Source organism: Lissotriton vulgaris, chromosome 10, assembly GCF_964263255.1.
Source record: "Lissotriton vulgaris chromosome 10, aLisVul1.2, whole genome shotgun sequence".
NCBI classification, from domain to species: domain Eukaryota; kingdom Metazoa; phylum Chordata; class Amphibia; order Caudata; family Salamandridae; genus Lissotriton; species Lissotriton vulgaris.
Genome location: NC_141698.1, coordinates 19,593,898 through 19,617,855, shown reverse-complemented (window position 1 = coordinate 19,617,855; position 23,958 = coordinate 19,593,898). Strand labels below are relative to the sequence as shown.

Below are 23,958 nucleotides of genomic sequence, written 5' to 3'. Positions count from 1 at the left end.
CCTCGGCCACTTCTCTTCTACTTTCTCTCTCTTATAATTTCCTTCGTGCCCAGGCACTTCGTTTTCTGGTGGCCTTCCGGGGCCCTTCTATTCTTTGGTTCTCCTTTCCAAGTTGTTAGTTCTTGAAAAATTAAACCTGACTTCTTTTGCGCACTGTTTTGTACATGAGCCTCCCTTTTATCGCAATGCTGCCTGGCCTCCGGGATGTATGGCTGAATAGCGGTGTACTTTTCCTATAAATAAAGGTTTTTCAAAAAAAAAAAAAAAAAGTGTAATCCAAAACGAACAACAAGTGTATTTGCACATTTTTCCAAACCTAAGAAAAGTAATTCATGCAGCCTGCTTTTTAGCAACCTCTTTTGAAAGGTTCAATCATTTATCTGTACAGGTCCTGCTTGCTTACAACAAATGGTCCGAATTCGGTCTTCGAGTGCGAGACGTTCTTTCTTGCCTGGTTGTGTGCAGTGTGCGCTTGACACTTCCCTCTGGTGGGGTCTTGCTGCCCGCCCTGCCGCGGATGGACGTTGGGGAGTTGTTTACTTTTGCATCTGTGAGCCTTTGGGGATTCGCTTGACTGTGCACACTGTGCCTTGCTTTAATGTGGTGTGTGCAGAGCCCGCTTCCTACACTTGGTGCTCAAATTTGGTAGTGAGCCTGACTCAGACTTTTCATAAAAAGATAAAAGGAGCAAATGCATTGGGATAACTATGAATCAGGTGTACCATTACATCGCATAAAGTAGTCTCCATTTGCAGCCAGTATTTTTCCTACCTGTGTGGACCCACACTATGTACAAATTCCAAATTTAAATAAGTCACAATTAATATTCATGAGGTAGGTAGCAAATAGCAACTAGATTGTGTCCAATCACAGGAATTAGGACCTGTGAGGGCCAGCTGACCACCAGGTCGGTTAGCTTATACAATTATTTTTTTTCTTTTCTGCTCATTTTCCTTAAAGTAAACAGCACTGAATGCATATCAACTGGGCTTTTGAAAGGGACACTCCCAATATGACCTTCCAAATACTGAATCAATAGTGAGTCCAAACCTATTTTAGAAGCTATTAAAATATTACTGATTCCTAAAATGGGTTTAGCAAATTGCAAAAAAACACTTCTGCAGGCACACACAGCTATTTGGACTGTTTGCAACCATAAAAACGTTTATACAACTTGTTTCATATCCGCACAAGATCAGACAGTTTGGTGAAGCTGAAGAACAAACTACTTGTAACCAAGATCTTGGCTTTCCCACTACATTTTGAGTGAACCAAATGACTGGGTTTAGTCTTCAAGGACAATATCCAAAGAACGTGTGTTGGGTTCTGTAGGAAGGTAGATACCTGACTATGGCTACCCCCGACTTTTTGCCTGGTGTTTTGCTGGATTTCCGACTTAGTTGACCTGGGGCCCTGCCAATCAGGACCCCAGGCCTACTGCTCTCTCTCTCTAAAATGGATTCCATGTACCTTAGGTACATTTCCAATTGGTACTGGGCCACCTTATCAGACCCTGTAACTCAGGGCATAGGTGTACCCAGCGCCTACCAGGGACTGAAGCATGTATTATGCCGCCCCTGGATGGCCATCTAAATCTGACACAACTGGCTGCACATAGTGATCACTAGAATAGTGAGCACTGCATATCGGGCCAACTTCTCACAGGTTCTAATCCAGTATTATCACACACTACTACAAACTCTTACCGAATTCTACATTTTTCCAATCTGTGAAAGATAACCAAAGACAGAAAATGAATGTCTCAGATCACACAACTTATTTCCATTCGGAGACCAGTATTAAAAACCATTCCTCCTGGTTCCAGTTTGCAAAATGTCCACTAGGTCACTGATGGGTGCTTCTGATAGCAAGATGCAAAGAAGGCTGTCCCCAGGGATAGGACACTGTTAGGGACCAAGCCCAGATTTTAGCGCATTTATTATTATCACTATATTTTGTTCATGTGGTAACGATGTGGACAAAAAAAAACACACTACTACGATGTCCACCTCTCAAAAATGTCCTATTTCCCTACACTAATTCACCACTCAACTGATTTTTGGGTTTCGGAGTAGCTCACTCATATGGTGTAGAAAGCACAAACATGCAAACCCTTCCCTCACAACTATCAAAAAAATATACCAATTCACCACTAATCCTTTATGGATTCCAGAGTGGCGTGCTACTTGCTGAAAAAGCGATTTGACACCTAGTATGGGGTAGTAGGCTATAAATAAATGCTATTACAAAACAATCTCTGCTGCTTGCTTCTCTGCTCAGCACGTCCTCTTACCTGCGCCTCTGGCTGGGAGTTTGGCACTTGTGAGGTTCTCCCTGTTGGCTCTTCCTTCGGAATCGATGTCGCTGAACCAAGCAGAAGAGGGGGTAACCGCGAACTCAGGCTCAGAAGACTGGAAGCGATTTGGATAATGCGCTTGCAAACTGTGAAACAGGGTCTCAACATCGACCACGAGCTACTATACATCTTAGGTTCCTGATGCCAGGCATGACCTATATCACCAGACTGTGCCTGTTACATTTTGCACATTTACTATTCTTTTGTATGCTTCTCTCTACACATTACAGTGGTTAGACCTACTCTGTAATTTTGCCTCTCTTTACCCTCTCTATACGGTCCTTTTGATTACTTCCACACATCGTAGTGGTTAGACCCAGAACCATTGTGTCTCTGGAACGTTGCTTGTTTTATATTCCATCCTATATCCCTTATCTCTACATCTCGATTGTTTTATTTGGGACCATTTGGCCCTTTTTGCTGACTGTATATACAATGCCTGTACTTATTTCATGCAATTGACTAATAGCCTACTGTTAACACTTATAATCCCACATGTTCTGCTCAAAATTGTTGTACTATATGTGTCCAATTTCCTTTTTTCCTTTCATCTGATAGGAGCAATACACTATCCTCATGATGCACTCACTGGCATACGCTCTATTCCGGCCAATTACATTGCGAAATTCACTGCCCTTTCCAACGTTCAACCCCATATTTCCCTCCCTTCCGGTTTCACATCCCATTAGGAGAGACGCGTTCTAGTCTTTACTGATGACTCAATTCACTACACGCCCCGCCCGTCCAGTTGGCCCTCACGTAAACTCGCACGTTACTGACTATTTAACAGCCTGGTCAGTCCGGCCCTGGGATATCCGCTACCTGGAGTTGGACGCAACTCCGTATGCACACATCCGTGCTTAGATCGACACTCTGGTAAGAGACCACCAAGCACTCCCTAAACATAACCATGCCATTGATTCCCAGTTCTATCGCGCCATTTCTGACAGGCATGGTATCTTTCAATCTAACTTTCACAGAGTGCCACCGTGGACACACCCGTCCTGAGGCTTCCGCTTATCGGCAATATATGCCTTACGGAGGTGTTCCTCACCTTTTGATACATCCCACCTCTACCTACCACGCAGCCAGGTCTTGATTCACTTCGGACTGGAGGTAAGCGCCAGTTCTTTGCCCGTCACCACGTCATGTATCATGTTTATTCTTACTAACGACCCATCTACTTACTGAATACCTTTCTCCCCTACAGCGCCATCATCTTTGTGAATTCAACAGGTATTTACCGCTCCACTATTTCGCCAATGTCATTTTCATTTCAGCCTAACCTTGTTCACACCAGGTTATCATTTTAGATCTGTATTTCTCAAACTTTCGTTTGCGCACATTCGTTGCCACCAGTCCGGGCTCTCCTTCCTAATTCTTAGCTTTGAAATGAAGACCCGTTTTCTGTTACTTTGCTTAACCCCTTCGATGCTGGTGACAAAGCCAGCTCGTCATGGGCGTTACCTGCGCTGCACGCATGACGAGCTGGCTTTGTCACGTAACGCGCGAATTTCGAATTCTCAGCGCGAAAACCCGCTAGCGCGCATGCGGTTAAAATACCCACATTATTTTATTGCCTGTGATGCAATATCTCTCTGTACCAGTATACGCGTGCCTCCGTACGTTGTGTTTCATTGAATACCAGCACGCCATGTCATCTGTTTTTTTTCTCAGCATTCTGCTACCTACATGTCCCTTGTACTTGCCTATTTGTCTTCTTAGGTACTACTACAGGATTTTGTTAAATTTAGAATACTTACGTACATGTCTCTTGCACATTATGTCTTCTCTCAGACACTATTATTAGAGTTTGTGAATTTTACTGTATTTACAAATAAGTTCATTTGAATCCAATACAATTTAAACTTAATATATTTAAGCCACATTGTCGCCTTAATTGAGTCTCCCGGACTAGTTGCAGAGTTCAGCACTAGCAATGATACCTCCGATTGTATTTTATCTTTGTGCAGTCAATACGTGCCGTTTGCACTTGCATATTTTCTCTTCTCTTAGGTACGACTACTAGGAATAATGTACCTTGACTTATTTACAGACGCGCTCGTCTTTTGTCAGATCAATTTTTTTTTTTTTCACCATGTCACAGCACTTTATTGGATTGTATTTCTATCCATTCCAGGTCAAATCAAGCTTTATTCGATTTTTGATTTAAAATCATAAAAGCATAAAATCACATTTTTACAAATAATAAAAATAGACCGAATACAATCCATACTATACAGAATAGGCTTGATTGATATCTAAAAAACCATCTTCAATCCAATAAAAAACAAGAAAATTGTTTTATCAAGCAGAGCCAATTACAAAAAACTTCTGACTTTTATGGCAGCTTTTAAAAAACATGACAGCATAAATAACGAATTATGTACCTCGACTGTTATTTACAGACACGCTTGTCTTTTGTCAGATCAATTTTGTGTTTTATTATTTTCACCCCGTTGGATTGTAATTCTATCCATTCCAGGTCATTCTGTCATGTCCTACTCACAACATAGGGTCCCCACCTATAGACAGGTGTATCCAATCGCTCACATTGTCACCATTCATTTTTTACCCCCAAACCTCCTTCCTGTCAATGCACACTGCAATTATTGTCACTATATCTTATTCTGTTATACGTTATGTCCTTCCGAGCCCTGAAGAGTCACATCCTTCACACGGTGTGACGAAACACGTGTCGGCTAGTTGTATTTCATATGTACTGATTAAGACAACTATAAAACGTATATTCAACGTCGCTGGATCTCAACCTCATTATTTGAACTTTTGTCTTACGCATTGAGTTCTTACAGGAGAACCGAGTAATTTGGAAACGTGTGCACAGGATTGGTCTACAATTGTATGGTAGGGGATGTGTTCCTTTCCTATGCAGGGGCCGTTTTCTGTCTGGGTTTGTACCCCTGACCTGTTTGCAACGTGTTAACTGAACAAACACACAATCTATGTATTTTGCACTCACTAAGCGCCACTTCTTTCTGTCCCTTACCCAAACCCAATCTCTCTTCTCGCCTCTGTCTTTCTGTTAGGGCTTTTTTTGCTTCCGAGTCGAGTCTCCTGCTCTCCGTCATATCTTCAATTGGTGCTACTGGCGTCAACTGGTCCCAGTTTGCACCCCTGGTTTTCGGTGGCCTTAAGGGTTTGCCCTTCCGATGTTTTCTCTTGACAAGACTTCTCCAGAGGTGAAGGTTCTTAATTCTCTGGATGAATTGTGGGTCCTTCAGATTTCCCTGGGACATTCCAGTCCATTTGGGCAGGTGGCTTCCTGGTTTCTCATCTATGGTGTCTCTGGGAGGGGTCTAGAGACTGCTTTGTCCATTTTGACTCGAAGGGTGTGGTGCTCTGTCTTTGCTTACCATCCTCTTCTGGTCCAGGTGCGTTAGACTCTGGGTGTTTCCTCGTCCATGGGAATGTTTTGGGTTGCATCACTACGTGACCTTTGTATTGCTGCTATGTGGGCTTTTCCCCACACCTTTGGTTCCCACTACTGTCTTCAGTTGGGGAAGGCTGCGTCTGCAGAGTTTGGGATCGATGTTTTGACGTCTGTACATGATCTGTGATTTGCGCTATTTTTGCATTACCCATCATGTAGATCGCCTCATCTTCTGTTTCTGTGTGAACCAATCACCATGTGCCTGGGTATGGGCTCATGTGTAAGAAATAGGATGGGAAGACGGAAGAGAAAGTAATGCCCAGTTATTCACCAGTAATCATTATTCAGAGTCCTAGTCTTCCTGTTCCACTACAGAGACAGACCCTCCCCTTACTAGTTTCTGTTTATGGTGATTCTTTTGGGGGGAGGGGGGGTTCCTTCTGTCTTACGAGTTTCTTTGGTAGTCTGAGGATATTCTACTGGCGAGCTTCCCCCTGGTGGGTAGGCAGCGACATATTGGGAGAAGTATTTTCACCTCAGCTAGGTAATAGTTTCTTTGGAGCAGGCTAGCTGCTCATGTGTAGGGAATAGAACGGGAAGACCAGGACTCGGAATAATTGAGATCATCTGTGAGTAACCAGGCATTAACCAAACAGATCTGAAAATCTGCCACATAATGATAGTCACCCAACATGGTGCATTATGCAGTTCCCATAGTCCCACTTCCTGAGCACTAATATCTTTTTATGTGAAGGGGGTGTTTTAAAAGTACAAAAACATTACCAACACAATAAAGGGTACACAGAGCTGATCACCGACAACTGTATGTCTACAGACTAATTATGCAAGTGTCTCACTTCCCCTTATATAACAGACCACCAAGTGTGGCACCCCAAAACCCAATGACCAGACCTCGGTAGAATCACACAAAGAATGAAAACAACCCCCACACCCCTCCGGCTTGTGGAAAGTCAATACACTTCCAACCACACACACACTAGCATTTTATCCATTTAAACACTCCAGCCTCTCACACAGGGAACGTGTTATATAAAAACGCTAAAATAGACTAGCTAACATGAACATATTTCTCTACAGGGGCATGTCATCTCAAAAAAGCCTCCTGTCACTCTATTCCTTAAACTTGTATGAAAACTGTTTCCTTCTCCTTTCTGCTGCAGCTGGCTCACCCGAGGCTACGGAAGAGTCACCCGGAGACACTTCTGGGCCCTGAAATGCAGAATCCCGGCAGACTCCGGGAGCAAGAGAACAGGGGACGCACAAAATACCGCAATATTATCGGCGGTAAGAGAACTAGTCCCCTCAGGTTGAGGCCTAGCCCTGGAGACAGATAAAGAAGGCCCCAACACCCTACGCAGTGCAACGTCGTAATCCAGGGAGACGGCGGAGACCCGGGTTTAAAGGGAGACCTAACTCTGGAGCAGGCATAAACAGGGTTCAAAGATCCACGGCGCTCCCTCCCCCCCACAGAGCTCCCCCCAAACCTCTCCACCCCAGAGAGGAGACCCCGGTCCGATATACGCCTCAGACGCAGGTACTAGCAGGGAGAGTAATTCCTGAGAGCTCAGACTGCGGAGACCACTATGCAGAGAGACGGGGGAATCCAGGCCGTGGAGGCTCGGGAAGCAGACTCGGGAGACTGACCTGAAGAGCGGAGGACCGGGACAAATTAATCCAGCGCGTAAGTACGTTATCTGGCGGAGCTTGAGGCAAGCAGGACACCCACAGTCCGTCAGGGCGGCTGTAGATTTGCCACTCTTGCCCCCAGACTGTGGAACACTTTCCCATTGGAGATACGTTCCGGTACTGAGCTAATGCAATTTAGGAAATCCCTTCAAACATGGCTATTTGCACAAGCCTATAAGTAAGGTATAACTAAAGCTGTCCGTTAATCTGAGCCTTACCGCGCCATGAAACCATTCGGTGTACGTGCGCTCTATAAATCATTTTTTAACGTTACCATTAAAAGATACTAGGTGAGCCTCCTATACCCCCACCCACGCAAACTGAAGACACTAGGCCGAAACAGAAGGGCAAAACAGGGGCAATGCAGCTTACCTCACGTGAGTCCTCCCCAAATCATTCTGAAAAGGACAAAGAAGGGCACTGACTCTGCGCTACATCTACATGTTAACAAGGTATGTGCTGCAATAGCAGACGCCTAGATGGCACTTCAACAGGATATAGGGGCAGTGTCAGTGGAGATGGGACTACTACAGGCCGAACAGTTCGTTGCCCGATAAGGTCAAGGAGGTAGAAGCTGCTGTGGAAGAACTTATCCTGGAGCACAAACAAGAAACAGCGCGCCTATATTACCTTACTTCTAGAGTATCCGAATTGGAGCGCAGGGCTGAAGATGCAGGAGGAATAGGAAAAATAATATTCGAATAGTAGGAATCCCAGAGGGGAAGGAGGGCACAGACCTTGTACAGTTTCTAGAAAAGTGACTAAATTTCAAAATACCCCTGACTCCCTTTAAGTTCTTTGCCTAAGAAAGAGCCCACCGGATCCCAGGAAGGCCGCCCGCCCCAGGGAGACCTCTAAGACTGATTATAATTTCATAGTAGATCTAGTTATAGATAGATCCAGACCACCTCTGCAGGATACAACAGCTGCAGGGACTACTAAAGGGCTAAGGGAATAGATGACCAGATGGGAATTGCTAGAGGTTTGGCGCCTGCAAAACAAACAGCGAGAATATGCATATTATTTGTCAATCTATCACCTACACACTAGATTGGATATGTTCCTTTGCTCTAGGCAGATAGCACCCAATTTGGTGGGATCAGAATATCTGGGGCATTCCTTGTCAGGACTGTTATAGGCAACAGGTTCCATCCGCCATTTTGAGCGACTACGAAAATAACCAGGGCTCCGGTGGCACGCCCTTGATAGATTGGGGCGCTTTTAAGGTGGTAATTAGGGGTCAGACTGTGGGCGCCAGGCGAGAAAAAAAAAAGAACTAAATACCCTTAAGATACAAATTCAGACGCTAGACAGGGACCTTGGTAAGGACATGGGAGACAAGAAAAGATGATTAGAAATAAAAAGTAGATACAGCGAGACTTGGGAGTGACTAACTGAGGCTTTTAGACTCACAAACATACCTAGAGAATCAACACACAGAAGCAGGGAAGGCTGGAAAACTGTTAGCGTGGCTGACTAGACCCAAATTCAGGGATTCTCCAATACACGGGTTGGTAACGCCCAAGAGATACACACTCTTTTCGCCTAAAGCGATTACAGTGTATTCCATGGATCCCCAAGGGACATACAGGAGACCGATGTGGTAACCTATTTAGAAGACCTAGGGCTTATGAAATTAGACCAGACAGCGTGGAAAGACCTGGAGATGACAATTACTGCACAAGAGATTTGCGCCACGATCAAAGAGATGGCCAAAGGGAAGACACTGGGCCCAGGTGGCCTTCCGGGCGAATTTTATAGCACTTATGTTGCCACACTGGCTTCCCACCTAGATAAAATGTATGCAGTGGCATTGCAGGGGCTGTTCCCAGCATCCACTAGAGACACTCTTGTGGTTCAATTACCAAAAATTAATTCAAAATTGCCAAGTGTAGCGGATTTTAGACTGCAGTCAATGCTGAATCTGGATTTAAAAAATCTTAAGCAAAGTCTTAGCCACTAGATGTGTGCCACACATGCAGAGACTCGTACACACAGACCAAAACGTGTTTATCCCAAAAAGGTAAACATCCAACAACCTGAGGAGATTGTACCAGGTGCCATTTCTTAAAGGGTTAATAATGTACCCCGATGCAGTGAAGCTCGACTTGGAAAAGGCCTTTGATACGTTGCGGTGATATTTCTTGCAGCAGGCGATGAAGACTATGGGTTTGGGAGATGGATGGCTGAGATGGGGACACCTGCTGTACTCGAAACCCCCGGCAAGGGTGCACACGGGCTGTGTAGTATCCTCATCCTACCCTATATATAGGTTAACGCGGCAGGGCTGCCCACTGCTCTTTGCCCTTGCCATGGAGCCCCTGGAGGAGCGCTTTAGACATGAAGGTGGGACACACGGGATTATACAGGATAGGTCGGTATACATGATTTCATTGTATGCAGACGACATCCTACTATACATAAGAGATGGAAGACAAGGCCTGCAAAGGGCGTTTTACATCTTAGAAGAATTCTGTTGACTGTCAGGACTCCAAGTCAATAAGAGCAAATCCCATTTCCGGTGAGACCCACACTGACAAGGCCAATGGGAATACCAGAGGGGCTAACCTGGGCACCATCCTCCTAATACCTGGGAATTCAGATTTTCCATGACCAAAGAGATCTACTGGAAGGGAACCTGGGAAAGGCTGTCTGTGCCTTACTGACAAGTGTGGCCTTTCAGCAAACTCTCAGGCATTTGGTTATATATTAGGATAGCGCTCTCTAAAATGGTCATATTGCCAAGATTACTGTATTTCGTGAATCTTTCAGTTGTAGTTCCCAAGCCATGGTTCGAAGAGATGGACGCTCAACTAAGAGATCTGATCTGGGATGGCGGGAGACACAGGGTGCCCCTCACTCTTAAGACAACCTTTGACTGTGGGAGGACTAGGTGCAACAGACTTTGAAGCATACTATTGGGCAGTGAAACTTCAGTGGCTAGCACAATGGTTGGAGGGGTTGGGACAAGAAAACCTGGGAAACCACCCTTTGCCGTGTTATTGCTCACAATGCTGCAACCGAAATAGAAGATCAAACACATGGGGGTGCTGTTGAAGGTGGCCCTAAAATGATGGAATAGATTTTAAAAGTGGGGACTAGAACTCCCTTTATATGCCCCAGACCTGCCTATGGTGGGGCTTCCCAGAGAGGGCAATAGACGCCCCCTCACCGGTGGTCAGCCGAGAGAATGGTGGGGGGCTGGTCTGATCACAGTAGGGGATGGAGAGCTACTACCCCTCTCGGAATTCCAAGAGTACCACGAACTAGGCCCAGGCCAGTTCTTAAATTACCATGTGGTTAGGGGAGCTATAATAGCGCTCTGGGGTAGGGACGCACGTGAACATGACACCAGGTGCTTCAGGCAATGGCAACGCTGGGATCCACAAGGCACCTAGTGAAATGGATATACAGGGCGATAATGGACACAACAGAAACAACATTGTCACACAAGAGAAATGGGGGGGGGCAGTTGATCGGTAGACCCGTGACAGATGTGGAATGGAAGAAAGCGATAGAGTGCATCAGGAAAGTGTCCAGAAATTCTCATTTTAAACTTCTTACCCACATAGACGTAATGTTGTATATGGGACTTTTGATGGGGGATGCTCCGGACGTGGAGAACTAGATGCCAACTTCCTATACATGATATAGGGCTGGCCAGTCATACAAGGATATTGGCAAAAAATAATTGAGACCCTCAATGGCATGTGTACTGAGGTGCAGTCCTGAGGTCGGTCTGTTGGCTTTTTCTAAGACACAAAACCCCCGAAAAATTGGCCACAGGTTTGTTGATCTGGCCTTGATTCTGGCTAAAAGACACATAGCACATAGATGGCGCGTGGCAGGGGGCCCCAGGGTGGCCGTCATGGAGTCTGCGATCTCGACTTGGCCTAGGGCGGAGGAAAGAGCACTGACCGGGGAGGAACAAACCTCTGGCGGAACCTAGGGCTGAAATACTGAGGGCCTGGGAGTACAGGGGCTCGGAGGACATGGAGAGTGATGGTGAGGTGTCTGCAATTGCAGAAAAGGAGGGACATCCCTCCTACAACGTGATGGGACCAGGAGATGCCCTTGGGATACGAGAAAGGTGAGCAAAAGATTGCAAGAAGGGTTACATGGACCCGTTCCCGCACTCAAGACTCCTGGATCCGCCCTAACCTCCCCCATTCTGATCAAACGAGTTGAGATTTGTGCAAAATGTTTATTACTGCGGAAGCATACGTGATGAGACCCCAGGGAAAGCGGCAGGTAATAGTTTTAGTTGTTTTAATTGGTTTTATTAGAATTCAAGAAAATAGAAAAGCAATATATTTAGCAAACAAAGGGATTAGAGAATACTACATACTCCACACCTAGAACATTCTTGAACCAGGAAAGTGAGGTTTTCAGATAAGAAACCAACTAGTCTAAAGATCAGACTGAGGCAGAACATGTTTTGTACTAGAGTACGAAATGATATTAAATGAACGCTAGCTGTTAAGTAAGAAAAATGCTAATAAAAACTATATTAAAAAATCTTTACAGCAATTAAGCAGATTTGGTATAAGGCAGAATATATGCGAGGTTTTAGACAACATTAATAGGACAGGAGAGTCATGTAAGACAGAGCTGAAGTGCTGAGGAACAGTCTTTCCTGTTTAACTTCTGTTCACTAACCCTGTACCATCTCAGTAAACAGTAGCACCTCCTGCAAAGAGAGCATTTCGATTGGCTGTTCACTCCCAACATTCCATAGAGGATGTTAATAATTGTTAATGCCTACCAATAGGACTACCAAAAAAAGAATAACTATTTGGAGACTATGTAAAAAGTGGAACACACTTGCAGAGCGTTAAAGACAAAGATACATTTGAAAGTATTACATAACTTAGTTTCGGATTATAACACATTTTTTAAAAATCCTGTTTTTTTTGGGGGGGGGGTTAACAACAGGGTTACTCAAAGCTTTCAAGACTAAGTACTAACAAAAATGATGCCAGGTGTAGCAGATAGATACAGAGCTTTTGATGGTACACTATTGCAAATGGGGAAAGCACCAACAGAAAGGTTTAGCAGGACTTGCACAAACTCTGGTAGGGTTTGACCAAAGCAGACACGCCCTGGTGAGATCTGGTACAGACAGCAAACCACACTGAAGTCTCAGATGCCACGAGAAAGACTTCACATACTTTTATAAAACTAGCAAAATAGAGGAAAAGCACCAAATATTGTGGAACTAAGCAAACAACCATTCCGGTGGACAACATATGTTTTACAGGACAAAAATAAGGGGGGGGGGGGGGGGAGGGAACAGTGGAGAGACAGAAGCCAATCAAAGACCCCAAAGAGGCTATACGAACAAGGAGAGACATTGAATAGGGAGCAACAATAAAGCCAACCACTGGTAAGCAATGGGCAGTAGCGAGTCCCTGTAAGTTCTTGAGCATCTCGCAATGGGTCTTTCTTGGACTCCACCCAAAAATCCAACATGACCGATACTCTTGTTACATGGCAGGTTAGAACTGAAAACATGAAAATTATAAGTTTCCATCATAAATAATGCCGTAAATTGTTTACACTTTCTTCTTTCATAAAAAGTATGAATAATATTGCAAACTTTTATGAAATACAAAAACTGTACATTCATGCTGAAAGCACAGTGTAGTGTTCTTTGTGATGACATGTGCCTGCATTTGTTTAGTATTTTTCCAGATACTAGTATTACCCCAGTAATGTGCAATACGCATCAACTATTTTGGCATAGCCCCATGGTTCTGTAATATCTGGATTCACAATTTTCAGCACCAGTGACATTGGAGCACAGCACTCAGATCCTGTTCAACTGTGCAGAAGAGGGACCTGAGCTTCTTCTGCCACAGATGTGCATTGTGGAGCAGCTTGTTCCTTAACCGCATGCGCGCTAGTGGGTTTTCCCGCTGCGCGCTGAAGATTCGAAAATCGCGGTTTACGTGACAAAGCCAGCTCGTCATGCGCGCAGCGCAGGTAACGCCCATGACGAGCTGGCTTTGTCATCCGCGTCTAAGGGGTTAATAGAAATACTCCACTTGCTTTTTAGGTTTCGCCTGGCCGTAGCACTGCTTTTGTTTACAATAATAATAATAATAATAATACTGATTCTTGTATAGCGCGAACAGCTACCTCGCAAGGAGGTGTCCCGGCGCTGAAAAAGAAACCGCAGCAGCAGAGAGGGATGCAGGGAGAGGTACTAGGCTTTCTGTCCAAAGAGCCAAGTCTTTATGAGTTTCCTAAAGATGGCTTCTGAAGGGGCAGATTGGATGGCAGGGGGGAGGGAGTTACAAAGCTTCGCAGTGCCTACCGAGAAAGATCTACCTCCGAGTCTCGCTCTTCTCGCTCGATGTACAGCCAGTAGGGTCTGCGAGTTTGATCTCAGGTGTCTCTCTTGATGGTAGCGGGGGAGTCGAAGTTTCAGATAATTGGGACAAGTCCCTTTTTGTGCTCTGTAAGCTAGGGTGAGCGCCTTGAATTTTACTCTGCTTTTCACTGGAAGCCAGTGCAGCTCGTGAAGATGCGGAGAGATATGTTTAAAAGGCACGTGTTTTATCAATCTCGCAGCCGCATTCTGCACGCTCTGCAGGCGTTGTGTTAGATATTTCGGTAGGCCAAGATAGAGGCCGTTCGAGTAATCCAGTCTGGATGTGACTGTCGCATGGACCACCGATTTACGACAGTCAGTTGGTAGAAGAGAGAGAAATTTTCGGAGGTTGCGGAGTTTATAGTGGCAGCTAGAGGTGACTTGTTGTATGTGAGAGGAGAAGGAAAGCGTCTCGTCCCACCATACACCCAGATTTTTTGCCTTGGTGCCAGGGGTGGGAGCAGGACCCATTTCGGTGGGCCACCAGAGGTCAGGGGAGGGTGGAGTACTTTTCCCAAAGAATAGTACTTCGGTTTTGCTAGCATTCAATTTTAGTTTGTTAGTGTTCATCCATCTGGCTACGTCACTAAGACAGCCTTTTATTTACAGTATGGGGGACTTGAATCCGCTCCTTCTTCCATTGGCTAGCTCCATAAATGGAGGCTAGCCATTGGAAGAGTGTGGCTGTCAATCATTCTTTGCCCGTCGGAACATGATTCGGGGGCGTTTCTCGGTCTTTTAAGTCCCGCCCTCTCCTCTTCCCATTGGCTGGAATTTTACCTTCTAGCCAATGGGAAGGTGAGAGGGCGAAAAACACGCCCACAAGGAGTTATTGTGCTGTTGTTGTGCCTTCTTTATCCCCCGCCCTCCCTCCCATTGTCCGTGCCTTCGCCGTTGTGGGGCAGAATCGAGTGCTTGTAATTTATTGGCAGCCCTTGTTAAAATGTGTGACAGGACAGCAGCATCATTGTTGCTGGTATGGGTGCTGCTTACTGTAAGCCTCTGCGTTTGACGTCCTTATCAACTACGAAATATCAGTGTGAGCCACACTCTGTGTGTAACCATAGAAAGGAGGACTCAGGGGAAAGCAGCATAGCAGCGGATAACAGGCTGGATGCTTTTGTTTACTTATAGCGCCTTATGGCTCACTGAAGTATAGGGGAGCTGTAAGTATGCGAGATTAATGCATTTTAGGGCTGTGATGCGGCTACCAGCACTTTTATGCGTTAGTCTAACGACTAACCCCTAAGCCGTGGTTTTTTGCAGGGCTGCTATAGCGACGGTAGAGGCTGCGAAACGTAAGGCTAATAAACTACATTAACCAGACTTCGCGCATTCACTTTGCAGCAGCACGGGCGCCCATCTTGGGCTTGGCAAACGTAGCTTGACTTCCGAGTTCGGAGAACATACCACCCTCCCTCTTCTGATTGGCCGCTCTCGTCCTCTCGGCTCGTGTGCGTTGTGCTCTATGGTCCGGGGCGGTCTGTCTGGTCTTCCACTCTATGGTCTGTGCTTCCGGAGCGCATTGTTTGGGTGCTGAAGGCAGAGGCTCTGTGCTCAGAGGGAAACCCAGGCGGTCTTAGAGGGGAGGGCACGGAGGGAGGGGCCTCAAAAGCCGGGGTCTATGAACGAGGCTGTGGAGGGGGCCTGGGGCACCTCAGAAGCACACATTGAAGGGGTCATTGAGGGACAAGGGAGTCGGAGGGACACAACATAGGGGCTCTGGGGATTGGGTTTATCGAAGAGGGGGTGTCCTTGAAAGGACTGTTTTGGGGCCCACCCTGGTGTATTTTTGGGGTACCGTTGCTTCAGGCTAAGCATCTGAGGTCCGAGGGATACTCCAGTGGTGCTTGCAGGGGCTCATTAGGTGCCTGCAGACACAGGTGCTGTTGTTAAGGGACACAAAAGAGGTGCCCTTGGGGCAGTGAGACTTTTAATGGGCTATGCTTGTGACAGGAGATGTACGCGGTGTTTGGGAGAGGCCCGTGACCAGCTGTAAAAACTACTGTGATTGGAGGAGCCCGTGAGGGCACGACTGGAGTAAAGACAAGATGCATGAGATCAAAGCGAAGCACGTGGTTTCCTGCAGCAGCGAGGACACAGTAAGCATGACAGCTACTGGCCGTGGCATGTCTGCCTAGATTGCATTGTGCATATGCATGGTGTTTGTGTTGTGACATGTGCATATCTCATGTATTGTTTTTGCATTTATATAGCACGTACCACCCCTAATGAAACTGACACATGTAGTTGTACACAAAATATTGGTGACATCCTACGATTTGGCTTTGAATGGGTTGACAGTCACAGTTGGTTAATACAGAAAGTAGCAAAACATGTGTTACCAGGGAACGTGTGCATTGTTTTACTCATGCAAATTATTTACCAGCCTCACCTCCCTTAAATCATCATACCAGTCCCATAATGCAGTTCGGTTGGCTAGCACGCCGTGGCTGACTGAAGATGCGCACTCGGATGGCGCCGGCACTTGACAGCCAGGCACAGAGAGGCGCGTGATTGACAATGGGCGGCAAGACGAGCGTGACTGAGGGCAGACGCCAACTGAAATGTCCAACCCTTAAAAAGGAAAGATTTAATGACGGTATTTTTTGTGGAACTGGTGGCGAGCTTCCTGTTACAAGATGAGTGAGTGGACCATGTCCAAAAAGACTGACACTCCAGTAGGGTAGTGTAGTGCTTTCAGCAAGCGTCGCCTCAATGTGCCACCCCAGCACGGTTTCACCCCATCAGCTGTCAATTGGCCGTCTGTCACGTGACACCTGCAGACCGGACTCTGAATTTCTTCAGTGAAATCCAGTAGGGTGCAATAGGTCTTACATTTGCAAGAGATTAAGCTGTTGGCAATGTAAATGACAATGCCATTTATTTATCTGTTTTCAAAACCAACACATAAATAAAAATGTTGTCATTTACAATACCAATAGCTCTAACTTTTGCAAAGGCAAAACCGTTGCATTGTAAATGCTTGTTAAAGCTGCTCTCCAGCAGGCGTCACTCGTTTTTTTAGGTCTCGCCTGATCCAGCGCATGAGTTGCTAGACATTTAGTAAGTGAGGTTTTCAAAGTGCTACCACACGCTTTTGCTGGCCTAGCGCTTGCGGTTACATGCGCAGGCTTTCAGCACCCGAGGCGGCACCTGGAGCGCAACCACTTTCACAGCTGCTGCACGCGGAAGCAACACTCAGGGGCTCACGCTCCCTCGCCCCATTCCTTTCTTTGATGCATATTTTTACGCGATGTTACTGTTTCTATCCAGGCATCTCTTTCCACAAGCGCCAATCACACTAGAGGTGTTTTCAGTCTCAAAACCGGAGACACTGTTGTATCAGTATCCGTAAAATCTACTCACTTCCCAGGCTATTTCGCTTTACATTGTGGCCCAGTATTTTTCCCTGGTTCCTCGTCCGCTTGACAGATCTAATTTATTCCCTGTTGCCCCCCGATATGTAATTTCTCTTCGCCACCTTAAGGCCTTCCCGAGCTTGAACAGGAATCGCTGGGACCTGGAGCGGTCCGCAGGGAAGCTCTAATTATATTGCCCCAGAGCTTTAGAGAAACCAGTACTTAACGCTTCAAAACATTCCTCGCGGTTTATTTGTTGGGCAATAAGTCCCACCACCTCCATGTATACTTTTGTCTCGCTCGGTCTTCAGTTACGTGCCCTGGAACCCACCACTGCAAACTGACAACCCCCACTGTGTACACTACCAGGTCCCCTCTGGCTTCCTTGGCAAGCCAGACTGGCATGCGGTGAAGACCACCCACTCCACGCAAACATGGCATACCCCGCTAACAGACGCAGAGACTTAAACCTGGTGCCCCAGTTCCAAAGCATGCAGCTCTGGCTGTTACCCTGATTTCAAGCTCATAACTGGGGAATGAGGGATACCATGTGCCACCCGTGTTCAAAGCACCAAAATTCTCATATTCTGCCTTTCCTGAGCATTTTCTGATACATTTTGGCAGGTCTGACCTGCAGAAAACCGCGAGGGAAAACAGAGGGGTGTGATAATTCTCGGACACCTCAGAATTCTGGTAAACACTTAATTCCTGGCTGTCCAAGTCCTCCACCTGGTGCTGTGCAACTCGCTGGTGGGAGTGGTTGAGATTGACCAAATAACTTGTCCGATTTGACAACTCTTAGAGGCCAGTGCCATTTTTTTTATAGCTTAGCTAGAAATTAATACCTTGAAAAAATGTGTGTAACGTATAAAACGTAAAAACAAAAACATTCTTTTCACATTCTTGTGTGATTATGTATATTTGCAGTTTTTGTAAATTAGGCCCTTCACCTTTAAAGTGAGTATTATTTTTAAGGGCATTACATCACTTCTAAAGTAATGTCACTTTATGTACCTTCATTGTGATGTTCATATAATTTGCCCCTCCCACTCAATTTCTTTTTATGATCTGGCCCTGTAGCTGCCCTCAGGAGCACAGCCAGGGCCACTTCTGTGACTGGCCCTAGATTGTCCTTCTGCGTCAGTCCCAGCTTCCTGACTGACTGCGCCTAGCAAAAGCTACCTAGCTATGACTGAGCACTAGGACGTGCCTCTTCTCAACACGACATCAGCTAATGCCATAATAATATGATCACCAGATATCACTGCAGACGGGTGTCTGACTTGTTAGTGGGAATGCTCACCAGGAAGTGTTTATTCCTTTCAGTAGATCAGCTAACACTAGTTACGCAGGCCGCAGAACACCTCAAAACATTCTGGAAACACCTAGAGACTTACACATTTTAGCAAACGTGCGCCTAGTGTTCCGCTTACCGTTTCTAATATCTTGCAACCTTCTCCTCTTTCCCTGCACCGTCCTGTGGCTGCCATAGCGATTGGTAAAAATAAACACTCACAAAAATGTTTTCGCGACTGATGTCACTCCTGTTTGCTCTGACAGAAGCTTTAAAAAACAAGCATTGGCATAGCCAATAGGTCTCGCCTTTGGGACCTTATAAGTGCTTAGCCATGCAACAGTTGATGTTGTTGCATCAAGGATATTGGTCTGCATAACTAAATACTTATAAGGTCCCAAAAGCAAGACCTATTGGCTATGCCAATAGGTGTCTTTTAAGACTTAAATAGAGCTGGATAAACCCCTCTTCTTATTGTACTTATTTATTCTGAGAATAAAACAGACCTACATTACAATTTACATGTGGGTAACAATGGGCCAACATATAACAGGATTTAAATAAGGGCCATGTCATGATTCTGCTGATGCAAATATTTTATTCTACTCCTTTCCCAATGCAAAAACCTCCAGCAAAGACTCATTGAAAGCCTGACAAAAAAACAAGAGAAGTACTGCCCAGGCCTCTGATAACCCAACATCCTGGTGTCAAAAGCAGACCATAATGCACACAAAAATACGAGAAAGGTAGTCCATCGTAAATTGTATTTGTATAGAGCCCACTGCCTCCAACAAGTTGATAAGCACTTTGCAGAGTAGCATGCTACGCAGGAACCTAAGATTAGAGTTTTATAGCATGTAGGGCTTTTTTTTCTCTTGTGCGTTAGTGGAGTTACATTTGTGCTCTTTATTTCTTGTGTATTTAGTAGAGTTTACGTATTAGGTTGCTTTTATTAAGTAGTAGCCGTGTGTGCAGGTCAGTTGGGGGAATTGGGTATAAGAGGGGGCGCAGGCAATTTGAGAAGGACATTTAGGAGTTCAAAGTCATCTTTCTTAACTGGTGTGGTGCCTACTTGTGGTGTTATCCCTGTATTACTGTGTCTTTTGAGTACAAATACTTAGATTGATGAATCTCAGTCATGGTGGATAAATGAATTATTCCAGGCTCGAACTCCTTCCTATGCAGCGTCCACTGACGTTCCATTTCAAGGATGGGAAATGCTGATGGACGCCACATAGGAAGGAGTTTGAGTCTGGAATAATTCATTTATCCACCGCGACTGTGATTCATCAATCTGAACATTCCTTCCACTGAATTGTTTTCGCTCCAATCAGCCCAGTTTCTTGAAGTACTGAGGTCGGACCTTTTTGGCTTTCCGACAGGATCCCCCTTTAATTCTTTGTAATTCTTGCTGTATACATGAAGATTGTGGTTACACCTTCTATGTATTCTACAGAGATCGGTAAAGGTGATAGTTTAGTCTCGTAAAAGGAAAGTGGACGCTCACATATTTTGTCATGAAGATGACCCGTAAAGTACCAGTGGGTCGAAGCGCAGTAGGCGCATAAAAACGTGGCCTAATCAAGAGGACACAATTGTTATTTGTGTATTTCTTGTTAATTGTAGTCCTTAATGTTTTTTCTTAGCCACTGTTAGTTCAGTTTACACTGGTCAATGTTCCTGACCTCATCATTGTTTGTGTAACTGTGTGAGCGCTCTTAATCTATGTTGCGTTGTACTTAAATAATCTCAAAAAAGTGTTTAATATAAGTTATGTACATGGTTATTGAGAAATTAAGCCAGCACAGTCCCCTCTTTTTCCTCCTTCCATACACAATTTCTTCTTTGCCCTAATTACTTTATTAGTTTGGTATTTTAGCTCATGAACCATTGTTTGGAACATAGTTGCTATTGCCCCAGGTTCTTGTTCTAGGGTTGCCCTTGTTTGCAAATGTATTAATAAATACATCTCTAGAATCATGGTGGTCTTATTAAGAAGAGATGCTTGATACCAAACATCTCTAGTTTCAGTGAAGCAGTCATGTAGCTTGGGAACTTGTTCCCACCAGTGCCCAGCATGTGGAATCATTATGGCTTCCTTGTTCACTTTTAATATCCAAACATTGAATTGGATATTACTGGGGCTTATCTGCTCATGTAAATGTGTCCACACATGTAGTATAGTGCATCCTGCCAAAGGGAGATAAAGGATGCTGTAGGAGTATCTTTCCAATGCTGCATGCACGGTCTACAGGCGTGTGGTGTGCCATGTTTGGTCTTCCCTTTTCTCTGCACCATGGCACACAGCCTGTCAAAACAACTACAGGAGAGACAGTACCCGAAGAAATTAGTGAAAAAGGCTTCTAAACGGGATAATAATAATAATTATAATTATAATTATAATTATAATAATAATGATGATGCATTATTGGTACCTAATATTCCTAAAGAGAAAACAAATAGATTGACATGTGTCCATACTTTTTGCAAGTTTTCTAACAAAATCAAGAAGCATTTTGTCCAACTGGAGAATCCTAAATGTAGGCAGTTAAACATTACCTCGTCCTTTGTTTGCCTTAAAATGCAGTAGCAACATAAAGGACCGGCTGATACATACCTGTCCTCGCAATCAAAGTAAGGGGCCTCAAAACACTGTGGGGTTTACCCTCAGTAAAGGGGAATTTCCCATGCGGTTCTTGCGCGGCCTGCTCTCATACATACACTACAACAGAAATTGACATAGGGTCATTAAGACCATGGGTCCTCAACTGCCACACCAATTGCAATAGTGACAAGCTGATATATATATGATCATGTGCCCTTGCCCGGTGCAATATGTGGGTATGACTACGCGATGAGTTAAGACGCGTATTCTTGAACACAGGAGTACCATTCGGTGCAGGAAGTCCGCGGCCAAGCTGACCAATCATTTCCTGGCAGCAAAACATAGTCCAAACGACCAGAGATGGACAGTGCTTGAAAAAACTTACATTCCACTCGATATAACTGATTTTACAACCTTTCTGTTCAAGGGAGAACAATGGTGGGTACATAAACTGCAGACAGACATCTCAGGCCTGAATGACTATATTCCTTGGCTGTTACTGTAGGCACGAGGTGCAAGCTATTCCCTATTGGGTTTTCACCCTTACCCATGCTTATGGTTTTCTTCACTCAGGTGCACTGACCAATATGGATGATATGTCAGGGGCAAGATAATTTAAAGATTTACACTTATGATTTCTATAGGATTTTGCAAACATGATCATGATGATAGGCAATCGACTATCCTTTTACATGTCTAAATACTGATTTTTAATACTAGGGACATGATTAGGTACATTTATCAGTGCCATTTGTTGCTGATGCCCGGTAGGTCATGCATAGCTTGTAACTGCTAAATATGCTTGCAGTGAGTTTATTGGACATCTATTTAGGCTCAGCTCCGTTCATGCGAATACACTCAATATATAGCATGAGTAGATACCATGCGTACACACAACAATATCAGGTTAGTATTTTGCGACATGCGCTGTGCTGTCGAACATAGTGTTTGTCCTGCACTCATGCGCAGTATGTGTCATTGGTCCGTATTTAATACACGAGGGATCCATATGAATCGGATGGGAGTGCCTGGAAAAAGCTATGTAATTCTGCCTTCAACCTTTAGTTATCAGGCTGACTGTCTTACACCCAAACATACTTGCGTTTAATAGTATTTACAAGTGACACATGTAAAAACAGTGTCTACGATTAGCAGGTGGAATATCTTCTACTAACCATGCGCAAAAACACCTTCTACATACCAGTAGACGTGTGCTGTGTTGCGGAACAATGTGACTTGTATAGCACACATGCGCAGTTCATTCAGTAACTTTTTGCAACACATGATCATACATCTGCACTGTCACTGGCTAACCGAAATGAGAGACGTGTTTAAAAAGAGGTGTCTCCTCAGTCCGGTACCTCCGGCGCAAATCCACGCCAGCGCACCGACGGACAGGTAAGCCCTTCCACGCTCTCATCTTTCTCTTTTTCCTGTTTTTTCCTGTTAATTTATTGGATCAGCGCATTTGGTGGTCCGGTAGTAGTCATGTTTCTCCTGCTCTTGATGTCTGGGTTTAGCAAACAGCTTGTTCATAGCTCAGACTGACCTGCATTATAAATGATCGTGACTATTTTGAAGCAGACATTGCTGTAATTGGCCATTTGTCATTATTTATACTGGGTCTAATGACCAGTATGCTATTATTGGAGTATTGTTTTACTCTTTAAGAACTTTATAACTAGATGTGTAGGCACTGTGGTCAAATATTGGATGGTCTCAGTTAAGATTATACCATTAAGACAATGTTGTGGCTCCATCAGCGTTTTGCCTTTTTTCAGTGTTAGTCTCCCTCTTTGTTTGTATGGCTCCTTGTTACATTTAGTACATTCCTCATTTGTTGATCTAGGGTATCATTATGGGCGCCCGTTCTCTCTGCTGTACTTAACGCAGCTGTAAATCACGGATGCCCTAAGTCTTGGGGGGTATCCAGTTTTTAAAAAAGGGGATCGAAAGAGCACGACCTGCTACAGGCCAATATCCCTTATCGATTTGGTGGTCAAAGTAGTGGGAGGTGTAATTTTGAACAGGTTAACAGCCTGGGCTGAAGAAAACAATATAATTTCCCCGATTCAGTATGGTTTTAGACCAGGTCATTCCACCATCTCACAGTGCCTCAACCTGTACATGGTTCTGGGAAAATATACGCTGGCACGTCAGGGCACAATTCATATGGCCTTTATGGACCTTTCCTCGGCCTTTGATTGTGTCAACCGGGCCAAGTTATGGGAGGCCATGGGAAATATGGGAGTAGAACAGAACCTGATCAACCTTCTGGCGGATCTACACCAGGACACCCGGGCTAATGTTCGATATTCCCAGGACTTTAAGGTAACCAGGGAATTCGGAGTACACCGGGGTGTAAGACAGGGCTGTATCTTGGCCCCGTTTCTTTTTAACTTGTATATTAATAATTTAGAGAACAAGCTTTTGAATACAGGTGCTGATTACCCTTACGTTGGGCGCAAAGGGTTACCGGTCCTCCTTTATGCCGACAATGCTGTTTTGTTGGCTAGAACCGCGAAAGGTCTCCAATTGTAGCTGGATACCTTTTTCAGTTTTATTAAAACCCGGGATCTTGCCATTAATAATTCAAAATCCTTTGTAATGAATGTAGGTAAAGGACATAATAAGACTGCCATTCCATGTACACGGGGAGAAGATCCCTACAACAAAAACCTTCTCTTACCTAGGGGTCCTGTTTGACAACCAACTAAAATGGGGTTCCGCCATACAGAGGAAAAAGGGGGAGATAATCCGGCTAATGCAGCTATTTTTAATTTTGCAAGGAAAATGGGCAAAAGGCCAATTGCTGCGCTGCTAAAAATGTATCAGGCCAAGAGCGTGGCGATAGGCTGTTATGGAAG

The 23,958-nt window shown here is 44.8% G+C and overlaps 1 protein-coding gene across 1 annotated transcript in view; it reads right to left on the bottom strand.

Moving 5' to 3' along the window:
• The window catches only part of HCFC1 (host cell factor C1), a 167,512-nt gene that overhangs the window by 133,585 nt on the left and 9,969 nt on the right, over positions 1 to 23,958 (bottom strand). The gene's annotated exons all lie outside the window — the stretch shown is intronic.